This window comes from Phoenix dactylifera, chromosome 18 (genome assembly GCF_051530095.1).
Source record: "Phoenix dactylifera cultivar Ajwa chromosome 18, Ajwa_hap1_PhDact_Kaust_v1.1, whole genome shotgun sequence".
In the NCBI taxonomy this organism is placed as follows: domain Eukaryota; kingdom Viridiplantae; phylum Streptophyta; class Magnoliopsida; order Arecales; family Arecaceae; genus Phoenix; species Phoenix dactylifera.
The window spans coordinates 4470001-4487202 of NC_143207.1; positions in this window are offsets into that span (position 1 = coordinate 4470001).

The following is a 17202-nucleotide window of genomic DNA, read 5'->3' on the forward strand; positions in this document are numbered from 1 at the left end:
AAGGGGGCTCTTTCTCTTTTCTCTTGGAGGACTCCTCTTTCTCTTTTCTCCTTGGAAGTTTGCATCCATGGCTCTGCGTGGCTAAAGCTTTTATTGGTCTAAGAAAACAGAAGCCTCGGAATCAATAAAACTGTGAGATCTGAATTTGTTTTCATTGTTCAATTCATGCTTTGATGTCGAATGTCCTTCTGTGCATATTTTCATGATTATTTTCGTTTAATGACTAGGAGGCCTACTAGTTTATTATTCGTTGCAATCTACTGCTAGGTTAGATATCAAATCCGTAATTGTTTGATTCCTCTAATCTGTGAAGCAACTAAGATCTAATAATTTGCTGCATTAGAAATTTTCAGATCTTAGGAAGAATACTCGGCTAAATCAAATGCAACCGCTTGTGTTTGTGTTGTTTAGTTTCATCGATCTCTCTAATTCTTAAGGCTGCTACTAGATTAAACCTTTAGCGCTTGTCTTGGGTTGTTTAGTAGTTAGGGTTAATTAGATCGCTTGTTTTTAATTAACTACAACTAAGAAGAGATAGAAAAATATTTCTATCGGTGGACATTCAAAGTGCAAATTGATATCTTTGCATCAATGATCAGTTGTAAAATTCCGATGGTGGATGTTGACTTAGACCAAGATTTGTTCTTTTGATTGATTTCAATACTTAAATCTGAATTCTTCTTTAGTTGTTTTATTATTTTCATTATACTCAAACCCCCCCTCCGTCCTTGTTCAAGTTGCATAAAACTAGGCTAGATACTCTCCGTGGGAACGATCCTTACTCGCACTACTACATATATATTTTTAGAAGTATAGGTTTTATTTTTGGTTGCCTACGACAGCACACCACCCATCGATGTGAAGCGTCCAAATCGGGAGGTCGAGGCTGGGTGTTTCCGGCGACCTAGGTTCCGCCTCCTGCACCGTGCACTCAGCGAGGAAATCCGCGAGCGCCTGGGCCTTGATGGCGGGTCGGGGCTGGTAGCGGATGTCGAACTCACCAAGTTCTACTGCCCACTTCACCAGCCGTCCCGCATTCTCAGGATTGCTGAGGATCTGCCGCAGCGGTTGATCGGTCGAGAGGGTGACAGAATGGGCCTGGAAATAGGGGCGAAGCCTCCTGGTCGCGGTCAGCAGCGCGAAGGCGATCTTTTCAGCCTTCGTATACCGCGTCTCGGCATTCCGTAGGACTCGGCTGATGTAGTACACAGGCTTCTGGAGCTTCGCCTCTTCCCGAACCAGTACCGCACTGACTGCGGTTGGGGAGACCGCCAGATAGAGGTAGAGCATCTCCCCTTCTTGCGGCTTGGACAGCAGGGGAGGAGACGCCAAGTATTCCTTGAGCTGGTCGAACGCTGCTTGACATTCGGCCGTCCAGAGGAAGTCTTTCGGGCGTTTCAACACCTTGAAGAAAGGTTGGCAGCGTTCGGCCGATTTTGCCACAAATCGTCCGAGCGCGGCGACCCTCCCAGCGAGCTCCTGAACCTCCTTCACTTTGGTCGGAGGGGACATATCTTGGATGGCCTTGATTTTGTCCGTGTTGGCTTCGATCCCCCGCTGGTTGACAATGAAACCGAGGAACCTCCCGGCCGAAGCGCCAAAGGCGCACTTCGCTGGGTTCAGCTTCATGCGAAACTTCCGCAGGGTGGCGAAAGTCTCCTCCAGATCCGCGATGTGCTGGTCTGCATGGCGGCTCTTCACCAGCATATCGTCCACGTACACCTCCATGTTCCGGCCGATTTGCTCTTTGAAGATTTTGTTGACGAGGCGCTGGTAAGTGGCGCCAGCATTCTTCAGACCGAAGGGCATTACCTTGTAACAGTACAGCCCCCGGTCTGTTATAAAGGCAGTTTTCTCCTCGTCCTGTGGAGCCATCATTATCTGGTTGTAGCCGGAGAAGGCGTCCATGAAAGACAGCAGCTGATATCCGGAAGTCGCGTCGACCAGTTGGTCTATCCGCGGAAGCAGAAAGCTATCCTTGGGGCATGCCTTGTTCAGGTCGGTGTAGTCGACGCACATCCTCCACTTTCCGCTCGCCTTCCGGACAAGTACGACATTTGCCAGCCATTCGGGGTAGCTGACCTCCCTTATGAATCCTGCCTCTAAGAGCGGTTGCTGGTGGTCCAAACCGAGAACGATTGGCACAGCGGTGTGAACGGGATTCCGTCTGAGTTGCCTTGGTTGGTGTTGATTGCGCTCCACCTTCCACCGGGAAACCTGCAAGCAAGCCTCGCACCACCACTGGGGTAGTGGGGGCCCTCCGACGATCAAGTCAGAGGAGATTGGAGGAGAAGGAGAGATAATAGTAACCAGTAAGAGAATACACTGGAAGTTCTTGCTTACCTCCCCCCTTCTCCCCCCAGCCGCATATATACCAGGCTGGGGGGTCCTTCTGGGGGGTTGGTCATCGTGTGGCATGATGGAGTTGCCACTGACATGGCCGTTACAGGGCGTCGTGGGGTAGCGCTGGGTACGGCCATGACAGGGCGTAGTGGAGCTCCGCTTTGTACGGCTGTTACAGGAGATCGTGGAGCAGCGCCGGATACGACCGTTGCAGGGAGTAGTGGAGCAGAGGGTCGCGGCGTGCTTCAGGGGAACAGCCTGTCGTTGTCGAGAGATTGCCGACTCGGGGTCGGATTGCTGGATCAAGGGGCAGCCGACTCGGGGTCGGGCTGCGAGGCCGAAGACATCCGACTCGAGGTCGGTTTACTGGATCAAGGGGCAGCCGACTCGGGGTCGGGCTGCGAGGCCGAAGATATCCGACTCGGGGTCGGGTTACTGGATCAAGGGGCAGCCGACTCGGGGTCGGGCTGCGAGGCCGAAGATATCCGACTCGGGGTCGGGTTACTGGATCAAGGGGCAGCTGTAGTCTTCTAGGGCGCGCGTGCCGGTCACGTGGGCATGGTGGCTGAGTTCCCCCGTAACAATAATCATGCAAGCCTCAGAAATTTAATTTTTTTTTCCACAAAACTAAATTTCATCAGCAACCTCAATAATATTGGCAAAAGATCTCTAAGTCAATCTATAAGCCTAGCTTTGAATTGAAGTTTATTACACACCACATAGTCTCCGATAGACATAAATAAGATCTTTTATTTGGATCCAAAGATGATAATTTAAATTATTAATAATTCCACCGAGATGAATACTTTATAATCTCCAATAAAATTATTTCTTCAAGATTGATAATTATTCCTTAATTCTTTCAAAAACATAAGCTACAAATTTAAGAGAAAAGAGATCTATGCTAAAACATTCCAAATCCAAGATCAGCTAATGCAGAAACCATTAATCCTAGACTTGGGATGCCAGATTTTTTTCTCTCTCTCTCTCTTTTTTTTTCTTCTTCATAGCAAATAGAAGAACCTACTAATAATACGATAATATCCATATTGGTCAAAATCCAATTAATTATAACTTGGAATATAAATTACTCTACCAAGAAAACTCTCAAAATAGCTTATTCATACTTCAGCTATAAACACAGTTAGCTAGCATTCTGATTTCAGCATCACAAAATTCATATAAGATAACACAATTTTACCACTAACAAAAGTAAACCAAGATATTTGTCTCCTTGCCCCATCTCTCAAACTTTACGACAAATTCTCAGAATCTTAAAAGCTAAGCTCTTATATGACTAATCATGATTCCCAAGTAATCTTAAACCTAAGCTCTGATACCACTTAAGTTCTCATGCCCCCGGCCCGTGATCGCGAGCTGGGGGTCGCGCCAACCGCCGCACACCCGTAGGAAACTATCCCCACGAGCATGCAAGGCATCTGAACCAAACACCTCACTTAAGTTGTCATGCCCCCGGCCCGAGATCGCGAGCCGGGGGTCGCGCCAACCGCCGCACACCCGTAGGAAACTTTCCCCACGAGCATGCAAGGCATCTAAACCAAACACCTCAATTATGTAATTCTAAAATAATTTAACAGAATAATTGCAATCTTATTCCATTGACTAACTCAAGTCATAATGTCTCACAAATCTAAATACGCAGCGGAATAATCATTTACCAACATGCAGAAACCTAGTTCTTAAAATAACAAAAGTCCACCAATCATAATAAATGTCCATAATAACAAATCAACTTAAATAACCCTAATCTAAGATAACTTGTGCCACAATCCTTCTAGTCGCTCTTTCATTTTGAATCCCCAATAGATTAGTTCTCGAAATCTGTAAAACAACAAGAGATGGTATAATGAGCTAAACAGCCCAGTAAGTAATGAACACTCTAGCTAGATAAATCAAAAAATAATATGTGAAAAATAAATAAATATGCAGTTCCAAAGTATAAGTCAAATATTTCTTAAATTCATAAGATTCTTTTCACGGTTTCAAGATTCTTTCACATATTCAATTTATTATGTCGATCCTGGACTATGACCACATGTTCCCTGTGGCAGGGTCATCAACACCGACTAATCTTCTTGCGGTGAGTCCTTCAGGACAGTCAATTGCCAATGTATCTGCCCCCATTGGCGGGGTCCTCAACATAGCCAGGTCGATAGTTCAATTAGTTCTCTATTTCATATTTCAGTCATAAAAATATACAGTGTCAAAACCAAATATCGTTTATATCTTAACCTCTTTCAATTTATCAGATTCAACTCAACAGCCAGGAACTATGACCACATGTTCCCTGTGGCAGAATCAATCACCGACTATTCTTCTTGTGGTACCAATGTATTAGCCTCCATTGGCAGGGTCCTCAACATAGCTCGACTGCAAGTCTGTATCTATTTCAAGTCATTATCTTTTCTTACATTATGTTCAGTATTTCAAGCCGAAAAATACAATGTGAGAGTAATTAAATACAATTCAAACCAGAAGCAAATACGTTCAATCAGAGTCATACAATATTCTAAAAATATACATATAATCCATGCATCAAATTCGTAATCACAAATAATTCGATTCGTAAAACAGATACTTAGTTTGCCGATAAATCTAGTAAAGAGGTTACATCACTTACCTTGTGAACGCGATTCGCAACAAATCCAATTAATTTCGCAAATCCCTCGCAGAACCTAATATTCAAAAATCATATTCTTCTTTTAAAATTCATCACAATATATGTATACAAAGACTTAAACTTTAATATCCTTCCATGACCGTTCCTGCAGAAGTGCCTAGCACCTCGGGTTTGGGTTCGGATTCAGGTGCATACCCATAAACCACCCCTCCCTTTATTTATATTTATTATTATTATTATTATTTTTTCTTTCTTTTCTTTTTCTTTCTTTTCTTTTCTTTCCTTTTCTTTTTTTTTTCTTTTTCCTTCTTCTTTCCTTTTTCTTTTCCCTTCTTCTCCCGACTCCCCTCTTTTTCTTCGGGGAAACAGGGGATCTGTGAGCCCTCGCCCCCTTCTTCTTTCCTCTCGGTCGGGCCCAAGGGCGGCTGTGGTGGCCGTCCCTGACAGCGGTTGGAGGTGGCGAAGCAAGCCCGACCACTCCCGGCGGCTGGCGGCGGCGAACAAGGCCGACAGTGGAGCATTCCTTTTTTTTTTTGGGCCAAAATCCGGCGTTCGGCCGGCTCAAAATCACCACCCACCATGGCTAATCACCAAGAGAGGAAGAGGAGAATGCCTTACTGAGGATGATAGTGGTATTTTGATGATTAATACAATAATCAAGAGTATGTAACAAATTAATTCGATACATCATTTATAAGTCTGTCACTCTCAATATATTAGTATAATAAGATAAAGATGCATTTCATTGTTTATATGGATGAATCTAACCTTAAGTTGCAGCAAAGTGTGGATTGAGTCGACCCCAAGATTGATTGAGTCGACCCCGGCACATCAAGAAACCATCTGGCACACTTCTGCAAAAATGGCACGGATGAACAGTAGTTGGGTCGACCCAAGTAAAGGATGAGTCGACCCAATCCTCAAGCCTCAAGAAAATAGTTCTCTGGAAACCCTGAGAGGGTCGACCCAAATGAAACTTGAGTCGACCCAAACATGAGTCGACCCCAAGTTAACATGAGTCGACCCAAAGGCAATGACATTCAAAAATAGGTTCTCTGGAAACCCTGAGAGGGTCGACCCAAGTGGAAGTTGAGTCGACCCAACTGAACCTTGAGTCGACCCAAAAAGATGTTGAGTCGACCCAAGTGAAGGAAGGCTGAAATGCAAGGTTCTGTGGTTTTGAGAGGGTCGACCCTAGTAAATATTGAGTCGACCCAAGTGAAAGTTGGGTCGACCTCAGTAAAAGTTGAGTCGACCCAAGCACGGGCAGAAGCATAACGGCTAGTTCTGCAGAAGTACTTTTTGACCTCCCAACAGTGAGTAACGGCTAGTTTTTGAATTCTAACCATTGGGGCTTGTCCAATGGATGAAGAAAACTATTTAAAGAGACATTATTCATCAGAGAAAACATCCTTTTGCAAAATATCAAAGCTTACACAAGAAAGACAAGTGCCCTAATCTTCTTCATCCAAGTGCTTCATTCAAGAGTCAAAAGAAAGTGGTTGAGCAGATTCCAAGAGATATTAAGAGCTCCATCCATCCATGAAGAGTAAAGCATTCTTGACAAAGAAGAGAGAAGTCTCATCAAGTGATAACTATTCTCTAAACTCTTCTTTGTAGATTATAAATGCTATATTTGCTCATCTAGGAGCTTCAACTTTCTTTCTTCTTTTATTAATCACCTTGTAAAGGTTTGTTGGTGAGCCCGTAAAACCAACGGTGTAGGTTTATTGGTGAACCCGTAAAACCAATTGTGAAGGTTCGTTGGTGAGCCCGTAAAACCAACATAGGTTCGTTGGTGAGCCCGTAAAACCAACATAGGTTTTTGGTGATCCCGGAAAACCAAAGTGTAAAGATTTTTGGATTGTGAGCCCGGAAAATAATCCAACTGTAATCCGCAGGATTATAGTGAATTTCCAAGGGGTCGCTTGGGGAGTGGACGTAGGTGCTTAGGAGAGCACCGAACCACTATACTTCTTGTGTGTTTGTATTGTACATTGTTCTATTTCACTAACTCATCAATTGACATAAGTAAGATAGTAAAAATTAAGATAAACCAATTCATCCCCCCTCTTAGCTTGTCACCTTGGGCAACAAGTGGTATCAGAGCAAGGTGCTCCTATAGTATTTGTTGATCTCACAATCAAGAGTCAAAGATTATGACAACCCAAATGGGATGTTCTATGAGTGAGGGGCAATCCACAAATAGACCTCCTCTATTTAATGGCACAAATTATACATACTGGATGATGACCCAAAGATTGATTTAAAGATTGATTTTGATGATCATAAAACCTTGAAGTATAAATACTAATGTGTGTGTTGCAAGAAGAAAGATAATTTGTTTTGCAAGGAACATAGCAAGTTGGATAAACACAAGAAGGCCTCAAAAGCTCTCAAGAAGAGTTGGAAGAAAGCTACACCTCATTGGCCCAAGTTTCAAGTTCAAAGGATTCAAATTGGAGGAGCAAATTCAAAGAAAGATTCAAAAGAATAGTCCTCGAGTCGACTCCTGGAAGTTTAGAGTTGACTCTGGCACTCTGGAGTGTTGCCCAGATAGACAACCCAAGAGGGAGGGGTGAATTGGGTTTTAAAATAATTATTGCAATTAAAATGTCTGTGGATAACTAATTAATACTTTTTGCAAGTTAATTAATTAGATGCTATGTGCAGTGAATGAAATGAAAGTAAGAGATGACAAGGCAATCACAAACACAAAGATTTTATAGTGGTTCGGAGCTAACCCTTGCTCCTACGTCCATTCCCCAAGCCTCACTTGGGAATTCACTATAACCCCTCGGATTACAGCCGGTTGTTTTACAAGCTCACAACCTAACTTGTTGTTTTACGAGGTCACAACGAACTCGGTCGGTTTTTCCAGGCTCACCGACTAGAACCACCCGATTGTTTTTCCGGGATCACAATCTAACCCTTACACGTTGGTTTCAACCTAGGCTCACCAACAAACCTTTACACCCTTGATTCAATCCCCTGATTGAATCAAGTAAGGACCAAATGGATAGAAAGAACAAAGAAAAAAATACAGCTTCTAAATAAGCAGATATTCAGCAATATGAATAATAGAAAAGTTAAGAGCCCTCAAACAAGTTTATGATGATGTAGTGGAGGGCTTCTCGAACTTTGGGTCTCCTCTTGAATGTCTTGAAGACTTGAAGGCAGAAGGAGACTTCTTTAATGCTGGGAAGAGTTGGTTGAATGGAGTTAATGGCTCTCTTCCTTCTTTTCCGCTGAAATCCCTTTGGCAGATGAAGTTATTGTGTTTTCTTTGAAAGGAATGTTACTTCTCTGCCTTGCTACAGTTCTCTGTGGCTATTTAAGCCATTCCCCATGAAAACTAGCCGTTAGACACAATCTACTAGCCATTCTGCACATTCTGCACATCCTGACAATGTTTCCGTTGGGATCGGAGTCGACTCGCGCGATCTGGAGTCGACTCGGCTGCAGCAGGAGTCGACTCATGCTTTTCTGGAGTGGGCTCGGCAACTGTTCCGGATTTGAATTAAAGTGCTCTTCTCGACTGGGAGTCGACGCGACTTAACCCGGAGTCGACTCCCCAGAGTCTGGAGCTGACCTGGCACTTTTGGAGTCGGCTCATCCCAAGGAATCCATGGATGCATTTTTCAAGTTTGCTCACTCGAGTCGACTCGTTAAGTCTGGGAGTCGACTCGGCACTCAGAGTCCGAACTCCCGAGCTTCTGTCTTTTGGCCCGTGCTGTCTTGGAGTCGACTCGGACTGTTCTGGAGTCGACTCGGCTCTCAGTATCCGAAAAGCAGTCTTCTGTCTTTTTAGGGTAGCGCTGCCTTGGAATCGACTCGAACTGTCTTGGAGTCGACTCGCCTCTCAGAGACAAAAATACCGTCTTCCATCTTTTTGGGGTCGCACTGTCTCGGAGTCAACTCGGCCTTTGCAGGAGTCGACTCGGCTCTCAGTGTCCGAAAATTGCTCTCTAACTTTTGCCTTGTATTACACTGAGAGTCGACTCTCGCTTCCTTTGGAGTCGACCTGCCAACCATCGGAGTCGACTCGCGTTCCTCAGGAGTCGACTCGGCTCTCAGGGTCCAACATACCTTCTCTGTCTTTCTGTCTGTAACCCCCTGGAGTCGACTCATACTACTCCGGAGTCGACTCGGCAAGCATCGGAGTCGACTCGCGCTCTTCAGGAGTCGGTTCGCTGACAGGTTTTGAGTTGAGTCTTTCTGTTCGTCTGTCTGTTCTCAGTCGGAGTCGACTCGTAATGTCCCGGAGTCGACTCGAGCCTGTGCCAGTGCTTCTGATACGCTTGGAGTCGACTCGAAATATCCCGGAGTCGACTTGAGTCTCAGACTTTGGTTCACATTGACTTCTTAACTTATCCAAATTGTCTTGAACCAAATCTAGAGACACTTAGCTATAAATTTACAAGGATATCACTGAAACACTAGATTGAATTCATTAGTAAACATAAGGTATACTCAAATGCTTTGAGCTCATCAAAATCAAATAGGGTTATAATCAATCACTCCACAATCTTCCCCTTTTTGATGATGACAAAATATTGAGTATATGTAAAGTGAATTGCTCAACAAACAAGGAGAATTATAGTAAAATTTGAAAATGAATTCAAGTGTCTAGTTAGTTTTAATTTATCCAGACTTGAAAGGTGTGAAACAATAAATTTCGACGTTAAGGCTCCCCCTTTTATTTGGAATTATATAAGCCTTCATATCATGCAATCAATTGTTTGGCTTATATATATATTTAATATTTTTGCTTTCTTAAAAATTCAGATTCTCCCCCTCAACACATGCATTTAACTTTGTTTTGAATCTCAGAATTTTCTTTTAGTGCATTGAAGCTTTTGAACTTAAATTTTTGGTTTTCTAGAGGAAAAATCTGTCAATTTGTTCTTAAGTAGATTTAACTAATCTCCAAATATCCCTTGAATAGATTCTGGAGATTACTCCATTAGGAGCCCCAACAGAGAGATAATGAGCCTCGATGTATCGAATCCACTAAGAACAAATTATTGTGTGTTTTAAAAGTTTTCTTTTTATTGATTTTCATTAATTCTCTTTACATGTCTATTCAATATATTTCTCCCCCTTTTTGTCATCATACCAAAAAGGAAGAAAGCACATCGCACAAGCAATTTAGAGATCAATTTGCACATTTTTGAAGAAAATGGTCTACTCCTTGTATTGATGTATAAGTGAGTACATTTGTGAATACAAAGAGGAAAGCAATAAATACATGTCAAAATACAATAAGTAAGCTAGGGCTTCTTGGAGGAGGATGTGGCTCCCTTGGGCAGCCTGGATTGTTCCATGAGTAGGGAGACCCCATCTGTGACGTGCCCTAGCTGTGTAATGATCGCCGAAGTAGCCCTGCTGTGAATCGAGGAGAGCTCAGTCACACTCTCCTGGAGTGTGTCCAGCTTGGCGATCAACACGTTCGCCATACGCTCGGCCCTCTGGCTCTGGGTGCCCATGTCATGTCTGATGTCATCTCGCATCTTCCTTGTGTTGCTTGTGACATCGCTCATATTGGAGAACTGGGCTTGGATCAGACTTCTGACATTGTAGATTTCTTCCCTCAGATGGGCCGTCATCTCGATCACGGCTGATAGGGAGGGAACCAATGCAGAAGATGGGGCAGTGGCTGGACCTCGGAGGTCCCTCGGTAGGTCGTCCCGAAGGTCCCGTACAATCTCCTGCTGCAACTCCCGGAGCTGCTCAGGAGAGATCCGGACCTCTAGTGGCAGAGTAGGTGGTGCAGTGGAGGGTCCGGCAGAGGTGGATGGTGCTGAGGTGGAGGGATAGGTGGGAAAGTCAGAATCTGGATCTGGACTGGGGGAGTGTCTAGTAGTATGGGTGGAGGTGGATGGTTTTCTGACCCAGTTTTCCTCTACCTTATGAAAACCCATCCTGTGTAGGGTTCCCTCACCCATGCGATCTGTCCATCGCAATGTGCGAGAGGGTTCCCCCTCAGGAATGGGGATCTCAGACTCCCTAAAGATAAGGGTGTATAGCATCCCATATGGAAGGGTGAGCCTAGGTTTATCTAGTGGCTCACATAGGTATTTGTAGATCAGTTTCGGAAAGTTAATAGGGGTGTCTTGGAGAATGTAGTACATGAGGGCTAGGTCCCTCTCGGACACAAAGTCAAAACGGCCGGTTTTAGGGAATAGTGTCCTAGAAATAATGCTCAGGAGGAGCCGCATTTCAACTGACAGTGAACTAGCGGACACCTTATCGAGTGGGGACTGGGGTGGACTCCCTAAAATGGCCGTAAGGGTCTCAGTCCTATCCTCAGGGTGTGTAGGAAATACCCCAACTTGGGGAAGATGGAGGATTTGTGCTATGAAGTCCTCAGAAATGAATAAAGGGACACCCGCTACGGTTCCCTGTATCCCCCCATTGCCCCTGGACACGGTACCATAGAACTCCCTAACTAGCCCTGGGTACGTGGAAAGATCTAAGGAACAAAAGAACTCGAGTCCCTGGGCCCTCAACCTATCTCCTATAGTGAAGCCCTCCCGGGAGAGATAGTCGAAGTTGACGTATCTCCCGGTGGAGACCGCCTTCCCGGCGCACGGTCGCGAGGATACCGGCCTTGGCGGGGAACGAACCGGAGGTTGTGGCCTCACGGGATCGTTCCGAGCTTTGGACCGTCGCTCGGTGCCGCTCGCGGGTTGGGGCCTCTTCCGGCTTGGGACAACCGATTTATGGGGCATGGTTGACCTAGGTATGGGGTAGAACCCTAATGGACGGAAGAAGGTCGACGGAAAAACTCTAACCGGGGTCGGAGACGATGTAGGAGACGGCTCTAGGGTTTTGTGAACAGTGGAGGCGATGAATAGAAGTGTTGATTAAATGCTTGAATTAGGGTTAAAAACTCGGATCCCGACCGCGAGTCGACTCGACCTCGAGTCGACTCCAAAATATGCGCGAGTCGACTCCCCCTATGCTGCCATCGACCTCGAGTCGACTTCCGTCAATGTGCGAGTCGACTCCCCTTATGCTGCCATCGACCTCGAGTCGACTCCCGTCTATGTGCGAGTCGACTCTCCGTCATGAGCCGACTCTGAAACGTATCTGAGTCGACTCGAACTCTGGCACGCATCTAAAAATTATGCTATTTTCGTACCAATCAAGGGACACTCACTAAGTTATGATCTGATTTGATGATCATAGATGAGAAACTCTATTTTTAACACAATCTAATCATCAAAATCCATGAACAAGAAGAGAACATCACTAGGATGGATCAATCACTCCTAATCCTCTCCTAAGCATACTAAATCTCTCTTCACTCAAGGGTTTTGTGAAGATATCAGCTAATTGATCATCAGTACAAACAAATTGAAGTGTCACATCACCATTCAGTACATGATCTCTTATGAAGTGATGTCTTATCTCAATATGTTTAGTTCTTGAATGCTGAATTGGATTTTTAGTGAGATTAATGGCACTTGTATTATCACAATTAATGGGAATTTTATCTTGTTTAATGCCATAGTCTTCAAGTTGTTGTTTAATCCACATGATTTGAGCACAACAACTTTCGGCAGCTACATATTCAGCTTCAGCAGTAGATAATGCAACCGAGTTTTGTTTCTTGCTAAACCATGAAATTAAATTTTCTCCTAGGAATTGACATGACCCGCTGGTGCTTTTTCTATCAAGTTTACAACCAGTAAAGTCTGAATCTGTGTATCATATTAAGTTCAGACTAGATTCTTTAGAATACCATAAACCTATACTTTTTGTTCCTATTAGGTATTTAAAGATTCTCTTTACTGCAATAAGATGAGATTCCTTAGGATTAGACTGATATCTAGCACACATGCATACACTAAACATGATATCAAGTCTACTTGCAGTGAGATACAATAAAGATCCTATCATACCTCTATACAGCTTTTGATCTACAGATTTACCTGATTCATCTTGGTCTAGTTTGCATGATGAGCTCATGGGTGTGCTGATTGACTTGTTTCCCTCCATATCAAACTTCTTAAGCATCTCCTTGATGTATTTAGCTTGATTGATGAAGATCCCTTCTTTTGATTGTTTGATTTGAAGCCCGAGAAAATAGTTCAGCTCTCCCATCATGCTCATTTCAAACTTACTCTGCATCAAGTCAGCAAATTCTTCGCAGAGGCGATTGTTAGTAGCACCGAAAATAATATCATCAACATAAATCTGCACTAATAACATATCTTTGTTTTTCTTCTTCAAAAACAGTGTTGTATCTACATTTCCCCTAGAGAACTCATGATCTAGTAGAAATTTGTTAAGTCTTTTATACCATGCTCTAGGTGCTTGTTTCAAACCATAAAGTGCTTTGTTCAATTTATACACATGATTAGGGTATTGATGATTTTCAAAACCAGGAGGTTGTTCTACATACACCTCCTCATTAATATACCCATTTAGAAATGCACTTTTTACATCCATTTGAAATAATTTGAAATCCTTAGAGCATGCAAATGCTAGTAATAGTCTGATTGCCTCAAGTCTAGCTACAGGAGCAAAGGTTTCATCAAAATCTATACCTTCTTCTTGATTATAGCCCTTTGCTACTAGTCTAGCCTTATTCCTAATTACAATTCCATTTTCATCAAGTTTATTTTTATATATCCATTTGGTACCTATAATTGAATATTCAGAGGGTCGTTCAACTAGGTTCCATACCTTGTTTCTAGTAAATTGGTTTAATTCTTTTTGCATTGCATTTATCCAATTTACATCTTTTTCAGCTTCTTCTATGTGTTTGGGTTCAAAATGTGAGACAAAAGCTAGATAATTATTTAAGTTCCTAAGAGATGCTCTAGTCCTAACAGGTTAAGATGGATCATCTAAAATTAAATCCTTAGGATGCCCATGACCATACCTCCAAGCCTTAGTCAGCCCATGATCCACAACAGCCTCTTGGCTTGATGATGCATTTCCAATTAATTTTTGTTCATCTTCTTGTAATGTCATCTCATCAATCTTTTCTTCAAGTATTTCAGCATCATCATCAAGATCAACTCTCTTGCTAGAAGAATTATCACTAGAGTCATCAAAAACTATATGTATTGATTCTTCAATAATAAGGATTCTTTTATTAAAGACTCTATAGGCTTTACTAGTTGTAGAGTACCCCAAAAATATACCCTCATTAGATTTAGAGTCAAATTTACCTAGATTATCTTTTTCATTATTATGAACAAAACACCTACATCCAAAGACATGAAAATAGTTTACCTTTGGTTTTCTGTTTTTCCAAAGTTCATAAGGTGTTTTCTTTATAATGGGTCTCAATAAAACTCTATTTAGTATATGACATGAGATATTAATGGCTTCTCCCCAAAAGTACTTAGGGAGGTTACTTTCACATAGCATGGTTCTAGCCATTTTCTCTAGGATTCTATTTTTCCTTTCTACAACTCCATTTTGTTGTGGAGTCCTAGGTGCAGAAAAATTATGAGTTATTCCCTTTTTACTACAAAACTCATCAAATAAATGATTTTCAAATTCGGTTCCATGGTCACTTCTAATAGCTATGACTGAAGTATCTCTAGCATTTGTTACTTCCTTATGAAATTTCTTAAAAACTGAAAATGCTTGATCTTTATGAGCTAAGAATATGACCCAAGTATATCTAGAAAAGTCATCTACAATAACTAGACCATATTTATTTCCTCCTAGACTTGTGGTTCTAGTTGGTCCGAATAGATCCATGTGTAGTAGTTCTAGAGGTCTAGAGGTAGAGATACAATTTATGGATTTAAAGTAGTTCCTTGATTGTTTGCCATATTGACAAGCTTCACATATCTTATTCTTTTCAAACTTTAGTTTTGGCAAACCTATCACCGAATCTCTTTTAACTAGTTTTGATATTGTGTCCATACTCGCATGACCTAACTTACGGTGCCATAACCAACTAGCATCATTATCCTTAGTTTCATTAACAACTAAACATGGGTTATGTTTGGCAAGATCCTCAAGGTCTACTACATACACCTTCCCACGTCTTATTCCTTTGGAAACTAAACTATTGTCATTTGAGTTGGTTATGATGCATAAGGTTGGTTTGAACAACACATCAAAACCTCTATCACATAATTGACTAATGCTAAGTAGATTATGCTTAAGACCATCAACATATCGAACATTATCAATAAAAGTTGAAGGGATAATTTGTACTTTACCTATACCAATGATGTGACCTTGGTTATTGTCTCCAAATGTCACAGCACCTCCCTTCTTGGGCTCAAGGGTGAAGAATTGGTCTTTGTCACCCGTCATGTGTCTTGAGCAGCCACTATCCAAGTACCAACAGTTTTTGTCGACCTTGGCTGCAAGACACTCCTACACAAGAAAATCATACAATTTTAGGTACCCAAGTTTTCTTGGGTCCTTCATGGTTAGTAATGTTGGTTCTTTTTGGAACCCAAACCTTTTTAATTTTTCTTTTAGCTTTTTCTTTCCTATGGTCACACATATTAGCTTTATGTCCTACTTTTCCACAGCTAAAACAGGTTATATTCTTAGTTTCACTTTTTCCTGCTTTCACAGAGAAATTACTAAGGAGCTTTTGCCTATTCTTAGGTTTATACCCTAAACCGGCTCTATTAAACACAGCTCGTTGACTATTGAGTATCATTTCTAATTTTTCTGAGCTATATGTAAATTTTTCTACAAAAGGCTTGTACTTTTCAAGTTCTAGTGTCAATCTTTGTTTTTCTGTTTTTAGTGCATTTAAGTCTTTTGTGAAATTACCTCCAATAGTTTGCTTATCCTTTTTAAGTTCAGAAATTTCCTTGGTTAGTTTTTCGTTATCTTTACTTAAGGTATGAGTTTTTTGAGTTAACATTTGGTTGCTTGTCTTAAGTTCTAAATTTTCTTTAGTGATAAAATCCTTATCCTTAACTAATTTATCGTATTTATGGAGGTGAGATTGATTGGTTAGTTTTAGCTCTTTATTCTTAAGGCTTATTATCTTATATTCATCCATTAATTCGTTAAACGCATCATATAACTCATCAAATATAAAATCTAAATGCGTTTCAGATGTTACCTCATTTTCGTTTGCCATAAAGCATAGATTGGCCTTTTCTTCTTGTTCCTCCTCCGATGATGAAGATGATGTATCGGAGTCCGATAAGGTGGAGACGAGGACTTTCTTTTTCTTGTGCTTGCTGGCCTTCTTGAGCAAAGGACAGTTCGCTCTGAAGTGTCCCGGCTTCTCACATTCGTAGCATCCGATTTCCTCATTTTTCCTTTCCTTACCTTTATCCTTGTAATAGGAACTTGAGGGACCTCTCCTTTGATGAAAGGACTTCTTTCGGTTGATGAATTTTCTGAACTTACGTACGAGAAGAGCCTCATCATCATCTCCCTCATGATCTTCTTCTTCACTGCTGCTACTGCAAGATAAATCCTTGTTAGAAGAAGTAGATTTGAGAGCTTTACCTTTTTCTTATGAGAGGATTCTTCTTTGCTGTGTTGTTTCATTGTGAGCTCGTGCGTCATTAAGGATCCAAGAAGCTCCTCAAGTGGAAGCTTGTTCAAGTCCTTGGCTTCTTGGATTGCCGTCACTTTGGCTTCCCATGACCTTGGTAGACAACGAAGAATCTTCCTGACAAGCTCACTGTTAGAGTAATTTTTGCCAAAGCTTTTTAGGCCATTGACAATGTCAGTGAATCTAGTGAACATGCAAGTGATTGTTTCCTTAGAATCTATTTTAAATAATTCATACTTATGAACTAATATATTTATTTTGGATTCTTTTACTTGATTTGTGCCCTCGTGGGTCACTTCAAGTCTATCCCAAATCTCTTTTGCAGAATTGCAAGTAGAGACTCTATTGAATTCATTTCTATCTAAAGAACAATAAAGTACATTTATGGCTTTGGCATTTAGTTGTGCCTTCCTTATGTCATTGTCATCCCAATCCTTTTCAAGCTTGGGTACAGTGACACCTTCTACATGAATGGATGGGATGTATGGTCCATTTAGTATGGTGGTCCACATCTCATAGTCTTGGGCTTGGATAAATATTCTCATCCTAGCCTTCCAATATGAGTAGTCGGATCCATTAAAGAATGGAGGTCTATGTGTGGACTGGCCCTCAATGTGAGAAGATCCAAATGGGGTTGTCATTTTGATCTTTTACTCTTTGGGTAGTGGAGTTCAGGCTCTGATACCACTTGTTGCCCAGATAGACA